The 8,195-nt window shown below is 40.6% G+C and overlaps 1 pseudogene; it reads left to right on the top strand.

Annotated features, from left to right (window-relative positions):
- Positions 1 to 1,432: 1,432 nt before the first annotated feature.
- On the top strand, positions 1,433 to 1,954 carry LOC147457846 (uncharacterized; annotated as a pseudogene).
- The last annotated feature ends 6,241 nt before the right edge of the window (positions 1,955 to 8,195 follow it).

Raw genomic sequence — 8,195 nt, 5'->3', positions numbered from 1 at the left:
AGGACGCCCATGCCGTTTCACCACCAAGGAAGGTGGGAAGAAGGGTGTCAACTCCGAACGTACCTCATGCGGAAGCATCAATCGATGAAGAAGTCGAAGCCGTCCAACCGCCATCACAGGAGTTAGCCGCACGCGCTCCAAATCCGGTAAAACAAACTTATAATTATGCATAGTATTCATGTTGACCGGTAAGATGAACTTAGATTTAACCTTACCTTAAACCGATCAGAAACGTGATTGTTCAATCACATGAAACAAGCATATGTTTCATAAAGTAGTAAAAGTATTGTTTTTATAAACTGTTATTTTTTTATAAAGAAATATTGTTGATAAGTAATTATGGTTTGAGAATATGACTTTGATTGATCTTGTTGAAAGAAACATATAGAATATGAAATACTGAAAGAAAATATTGTTTCCAGATGGAACTCGCGGTTCGCGAGAGAAATCCGCGGTTAGCGGAAATTAAAGTTGAGGTCATCAACTTTCTTTTTTCTACCTTGCGGTTAGCAAGATGCCTTGCAGGTAGCAAAATGTCCCTTGTAGTTAGCAAAAGGGAAGTATGCGCATCTCGCGGTTAGCGATTAGGAAAAACCTTTGCAAAGGCTCTGTCGGTTAGACAGAGAAAGTTCGTGGTTAGCGGCAAAACTTGTATAGAAACTAAAGACTTTTTTTTGCGTATTATGGAATTCTTTAACTCTAGTTATGAAAGAATTGTTCGATGATGTTTGAAAGGATTGTACTAAAAAACTTGTATTAAGAATTAATTAAAGAACATTGTTGTATATGTCGTAGTAGTAATTAGATAACATTAAAAGAACGGGTGAGTGCGGTGTGGAAAGTGGGGACTGGCTTAGGTTGCGAGTCAAGGATGGGTGGACTCGATTAGTCGAGTACTTTTCACTTTGTCTTAGTTAGTTAGAGATTTATCTCTTGTCATATTTCGGAATTAAGGATGGCGGCCAGGCCTCCTAAACGCGGGGAAAAAGACGTTGTTTCTGAATCCTTAATATGTGAAAAGGAATTTCTTCTCTTATAATGTAGGATCTAGAGTCCATAGAACTTTTAACCTCATCGACCTGGCTTGTGGCGTAGGGTCCTATAACTACGAACACATCAGGTGGAAGTTTTCTTCTCTTTCGTTGCTCGTATCCTTGCTTTGCATTATCGGAGTAGGGTGTCGTCAACGGATTTAGGGAATAAAGAAGTCTATCTTCCATGTCGCCCCGATCTTTTAGGACGGGGACCTTACAATTGGTATCAGAGCCAAGGTTAAACAGAGGTTAACCCAACATTAAGAGGGGAATGTAGGGGAAGAATGTTTTTTTTTTTCCCATTATTGCTTCTTTTGTTTCTAAACTACTCTATTAAAATGATCTTATATTCTTACATATTTATATATAACACGTTTCAGGATCAGAATGAGGCATACATGCGATTTCAGGTGTTCAACATCATATACTTGTTTGCATGACGATCAAACGACTACGAATTTTGGGCATCAATCATGAGGATCCTCGAGATATCGACCACTCCGCCGCGTTTTCGAACCCAACGAGGATGGTCTCGAGCCTGGTGGTCTCGTGGAAGTACTTTTACCATCAGGGCTAGAAGCTTAGGGAATTTAAATAATGATCTTCGCCGCATCAAATGGTGTGAGGAGCTAAGGCTGGTCCATTACTATACCTTTTGGCCAACCGATGTCAAAGCAATGGCGGCAGATGGAAGCGTCAACCTCAATCGGTGGGTCTATGACAAGGTCATTGCAGTCGTTCCAAAAGACCGAGTGGTTGCTATAGGAAGAACTAGCCACTTCTCGGGCAAGGGATGGACAACATGATTACCACAACTCCCCGTCACTTATCGACTATTAGCCCCTATCGAAAATCCTCCGCGCTTCTTCCTAAAGAGTGCCCAAGAATATCACAGCTTCAAATATACACCTGAGGATTAGGGTTACTATAACATTTTGTAATAAGGCCATTGGTATTCTTACATCAATAGAAGACGTTGATTGTTTTGGAAGAGAAACTGACTCTTGATAAATAATTTACTCTTGAGCTTAATTGAGATTTGGTGTTCCCTACATGCTTCACGATAGTAATTGATGCAACTAGTACTGGGAACAGAAAGCTTGTTAATGCGTATGGGTTGCAAATAATAAACTTAGTTGTTTTGTTCAAAAGAATTGAGTGACTGGTCAAGTCATTGATTATTTGTTGGTGAAGATCCATGACTGGTTTAAGTTATGTGATTGGACTAAGTTATGATTGGTTAAGCCATGTGTTGAACTCTAAAGGACTAGATAAACCCAATACTTTAATGACTTAAGTTATTATAAGCATTGGTGTTAAAAATTTGCAGGAGAACCCTCAAATTACTCCTATAGTGGAGAATCCTTGGAACGATGCTTCTTACATGGAAGTTCAGGAGAAGAAATTGTTGCTCAAACAAATGCAACCACCTTCTTTTAAGGGTGAAGGTGCCAATGTGGAAAAGGATGTGGAAGTCTGGATTGAAGCTATGGACGATTATTTCTCAGCTGCCAAGACTGCACCTGCAAACCAAGCGATGTTGGGGATGTTTCGCCTTACAGGTGAAGCCAAATTATGGTGGAAACAACATTGCCGTGACATGGGAGTGTTAGAAAATTCCCAGAATTGGAGAGAAATCAAGCAAGCAATAAAGGAAAGATACTAACCCCTTGCTCATGAAGCGTTAAAGATGAATGATTTCTTTAGCTTGAAGCAATACAGCCTATCCCTGGAAGATTATTACTCAAAGTTCGTAAATCTTAGGCGTTATGCACCACCAATGACGATAGAGCAACAAGTAGCTCGGTTTTGCCAAGGTTTAAAAGAACCCATTTGCTCACGACTGGAAGCCATGAAACCTACCACTGTGCAAGATGCCTTATTGCGAGCCAAACCTTTGATGAAGGAGCAAGGCTTAAGGAGGAGAGTTGAACAGAATCAGAGTTTTAATGGTGCTAGACGACCAGTAAGATTTTCCAATAATGAGAAGCAGCCACAAAGAGCCTATGCTGCAAACGGGCAAAATCCTGCAAGGTTGGATGTTCGATGCTTTGAGTGTGGAGAACTAGGACATTACCGAAACAGATGTCCACACTTATCTAACAGAGCAGCGGTAGCAACGGAGGCAGACCGAAGACGCCACCCTATTGGAAACAACACTGGACGAGGTGGTGGATGTGGACGAGGGCGAGGGAGAGAAGCAAGGGCATTTGGAAGAGGTCAAGGTAGGAATGCACATGCATGTGTAACCATAGGAGAACCTACCAATTGGTGAAGAAGAAGAAAGAGCGACTATCTATGTAGCTATTGACAACCCTGGAGCTCAACGACAATTCGCTGTTATTCAGACCCCAGCCACTCATCAAGGTTAATCTTTTAACCTTCTCATCGATTGTGGTAGTTCTATCCCCAAAATGTTTACGAAAGTTCAACCTAGACCAAAAACAAGCTAAACCTATGACAGTAGAATTGGCTAATGGGAAACCGTAGTATCTCGACATTCTGTGGGAATCCTTGATTTTGAACTAGGAGGGCACACTACTTCAACTTTCTTTAGAACCCTACCAGTTGGGATGTATGATGGGATTATTGGGATGGATTGGTTATCTAAGAATCAGGCTAGCATCCATTGTGGTCAAGGTAGTTTGAGCTTTCAAGATAGTCAAGCAAGGCAAGTCAAAGTGCAAGGGAAAAGTGGGAGCCCAAAGATTCAATTAGTGAAGGAAAACCGTCTACTCAAGGGTATGAGAGCTAGCGAACAGGTATTTGTGGTCAAGTTAAATAAGGTCGATCCAAATTCAAGTGATACAAAACCCTCATGGCTTCATGAATATTCAGATATTTTTCCTGAAGACCTTCCCTCCCTTCCTCCAACCCGGGAAATTGACCATGAGATAGAGATTCTCCCAGGAAGTGATCCCGTGTCAAAGAGACCTTACAAAATGGCCTTACCGGAGGCAATTGAACTGAATGAGCAGCTTCGTCAACTGCTAGAACAGGGATTTATTAGACCAAAAAAATCTAGTTGGGGAGCACCAGTACTTTTTCAGAAAACGAAAGATGGGACTTTACGACTCTACATTGATTATAGAGGACTAAACCAGGTAACAATTAAGAACAACTATCCTATACCCCGAATCGATGAATTGCTCGACAGGCTACATGGTTCTAAGGTCTTCTCAAAGATAGATCTAAGATCTAGTTACTATCAAATCAGAATAAAGGAATCAAATATTCCAAAGATAGCTTTCAACACCCGTTATGGCCATTTTGAATTCATAGTAATGTCATTTGGTCTAACCAATGCTCCAGCTACATTCAATAGATTGATGCAGGATATCTTCAGGCCTTACCTAGACGATTTTGTCCTTGTCTTCTTTGATGATATTCTGATCTACTCAAAAGATGAACAAGAACATGAAGGTCACCTAAGGAAGTTGTTAGATATTCTTTGCGAGCATAAGCTATACGCAAAGATGAGCAAGTGCTCATTTTTCTCTCCGAGGATTGAATACTTGGGATTTATTGTTTCGCAAGAAGGAATTTCAGTAGACCCCGCTAAAGTTCAAGACATTGTTGAATGGCCTCGGCCAACTAATGTAAGTGAGATTAGAGGATTCTTGGGAATCACAGATTGGTACAGAATCTTTATAAAGAATTACGCGGTGATCGCCGCACTCTTGACAAACCTCTTGAAGAAAGGAGCAAGGATCAATTGGGAACCAGTACGTCAAGAAAGGTTCGACCAGCTTAAGCAATATGTGATTATGGCCCCATGTCTAAAGCTACCAGATTTCAATCAAGCCTTTAAAGTTGTCACTGATGCTAGTGGAATAGCAGTTGGAGGAGCGTTAACTCAAGAAGGCAGACCAATATCTTTCACCTCACGTAAGCTTAAGGTTCGTTAAAGAACTATCCGACCCATGATCTCGAACTGTTGGCAATCATTCATGCTTTAAAGCTATGGAGATACTATTTATTGGGAAGAAAGTTTCGACTTATAACTGACCATAAGAGCTTAAAGTGGATCTTTACCCAAGCAACCTTGAATATGCGACAAAGGCGATGGGTGGAACTTTTATAGGAGTATGACTTTGATATTCTCTATTGCCCTAGGAAAGAAAACACGGTTGCAGATTCGTTGAGTCGGAAACCTTTTGTGGGACTCATATCCATACCTAACAACCTGATCATTAAAAGGATTAAGGAAGCTGCATCATCTGATCCAGAGTATCAAAGGCAGCTTAACCTTGTTCGATCTGGAGAGTCAAAGACTATACCTTCAATGATACACTTCTCAGAAGATGGACTTTGTCTCTACCACAGAGATAGGTTATGTGTACCGAGGGACCCTGACTTAAAGAAGGCTATTTTGTTCGAAGCCCACGATAGCCCTACTTCAGGACACCCAGGTTATGCAAAGACTCTCAATGCAGTACGTAAAAGCTTCTATTGGATTGGACAGAAGGCAGATGTACTACGCTATATTCACCAGTGCTTATCATGCCAACGGATTAAGGCTGAAAGGGTTAAAATTCCCGGTAAACTTCAACCTCTGGACATTCCACAAATGAAGTGGGAATGTATAAGCATGGACTTTGTCACAGGATTACCTATGGTATAAGGTGGGTACAACTCACTTATGGTGGTCGTTGATCTACTCGCAAAGGTTACACACCTCATCCCAGTCAAGACAACATTTACCGCCTCTGATATTGCACGACTATTTGTTAAAGAGGTTTTCAGATTGCATGGATTACCCAAGCCAATTGTAAGCGATCGAGATGTGAAGTTTACTTCAAATTTTTGGACTTCGCTCTTCAAGGAAATTGGGACAGAATTGAACTTTAGTACCGCATACCATCCTCAATCAGATGGACAAACCGAGCGAGTCAACCAAGTCATTGAAGATATTCTCAGAGCTTATTGCAGTAGGGAACCTAAGCAATGGATTCAATTTTTACCTCTAGTGGAGTATGCCTACAATGCTTCTTATCACCAAAGCATTGGTATGACCCCATTTTGTGCCTTATATGGACATGAATGTATCTCTCCGCTTAATTTTTCAGATCCTACCATAAGAGTAGAAGCATCTAAGAAAATGCTTGAAGAAATGGAAAGCCAAACGAAAGCCATTCGGAGGGATATTCAAGCGGCTCAGGATCGCCAAAAACAGTATGCAGATGGAAAGAGATCCGAGCGAAGATTCAAAGAAGGCGACAAGGTTTTTCTTTGGATTCATCCAAAGAGAAGTACTTTATCGCTTGGAAAGTACAAGAAGCTTAGCCCACGTTATTGTGTCCTTATGAAGTGATCAAATGTATCGGTACTCAAGCTTACAAGTTGAAGTTACCAAAACATATTAAAGTTCATGACGTATTTCATGTGAGCTTATCGAAGCCCTATATCCCCAGTGATGATCAACTCCTAAATGATGAGCAGATTGTCATGCCTAACCAAAGTATCTTAGAACTCCAACCATCCAGGATTCTGGAGTCCCGAGAGAAGATTCTTTGGAATAGAATCCTCAGAGAACACCTTGTTCAATGGCAGGACTATCGTGAAGAAGATGCAACATGGGAAGATGAAGCTACCTTAGAGAAGGATTATCCTCACTTTTTCTCGAGATGAGGAGATCTTGAATCCCTAAGTTGGGGAGATTGTAATGTACCCAATATTTATTCATATAAGCCATTTCAGTTATTTTGCAAAGCAATTGAGATTCTCGATTTTGTGAGTCATCATGAGTTTATCAGAGCAATCAGATTGAAAATCGGGTTCAGAATCCATTTATTTATGATCTTTCTTTATGTGGAATGATAGGTTTATGTGGGAACCTAATCTATGTGTGAAAAAAAAGCTTAGAGATAGTATTTTTAGAAGAGAAAGAGAGGTAAGTCAAAATCAGGATACTTCTTTCTTATCTCTTTCAAAATAGAATGGGAACTTGTAAGTATAGAGCTTTTTAAAATCGCGCAAAAGATTCGCGAACGCGCAAATTTTTTTCTTGTTGAAATTTTTTAAATAAATTAGAGCCGCGACGACGCGCGAGATTTTTCCTTCTCCTATTCTTGAAACCTCTCAGTATTTTTAGCACCCCCCTAGGGCCTATATAAAGGACCCTTCTCTTCTCACTTTGAACACACACATCTACAGAAGCGGAAGCTCTCTCGCAACGACGCGCCGGAGGAAACCTCTCTTCCTTAACCCCTCACCTTCAAGCCATCTCCATCTCCAATTGTCGACGTGCCGTCAACCGATTTGTGAATCACCCGATTTGTGAATCACCCGATTTGTGAACTCTCTCTCTCTCTCTCTCTCTCTCTCTCTCTCTCTCTCTCTCTATCAACCCGCTTTTCTTTTCTCCATTCCAAAGCTATGGCTCCAAAGCGTGTAACGCGAAGTTCCAAGGACGCCCATGCCGTTGCACCACCAAGGAAGGTGGGAAGAAGGGTGTCAACTCTGAACGTACCTCATGCGGAAGCATCAATCGATGAAGAAGTCGAAGCCGTCCAACCGCCAGCAAAGGAGTTAGCCGCACGCGCTCCAAATCCGGTAAAACGAATTTATAATTATGCATAGTATTCATGTTGACCGGTAAGATGAACTTAGATTTAACCATACTTAAACCGACCGAAAACGTGATTGTTCAATCACATGAAACAAGCATATGTTTCGTAAAGTACTAAAAGTATTGTTTTTATAAATTGTTATTTTTTGATAAAGAAATATTGTTGATAAGTAATTATGGTTTGAAAATATGACTTTGATTGATCTTGTTGAAAGAAACATATAGAATATGAAATACTGAAAGAAAATCTTGTTTCCAGATGGAACTCGCGGTTAGCGAGAGGAATCCGCAGTTAGCAGAAATTAAAGTTGAGGTCATCAACTTTGTTTTTTTTACCTTGCGTTTAGCAAGATGCCTTGCGGGTAGCAAAATGTCCCTTGCAGTTAGCAAAAGGGAAGTATGCGCAGCTCGCGGTTAGCGATTAGGAAAAACCTTTGCAAAGGCTCTGTCGGTTAGACAGAGAAAGTCCGTGGTTAGAGAAAAAACTTCTATAGAAACTAAAGACTTTTTTTGCGGATTATGGAATTCTTTAACTCTGGTTATGAAAGAATTGTTCAATGATGTTTGAAAGGATTGTACTAAAAAACTTG

Source organism: Adiantum capillus-veneris, chromosome 5 (assembly GCF_014529385.1).
Source record: "Adiantum capillus-veneris isolate H3 chromosome 5, ASM1452938v2, whole genome shotgun sequence".
NCBI classification, from domain to species: domain Eukaryota; kingdom Viridiplantae; phylum Streptophyta; class Polypodiopsida; order Polypodiales; family Pteridaceae; genus Adiantum; species Adiantum capillus-veneris.
The sequence above is the reverse complement of the archived record's forward strand: the minus strand, read 5'-3'. Positions and strand labels throughout refer to the sequence as shown.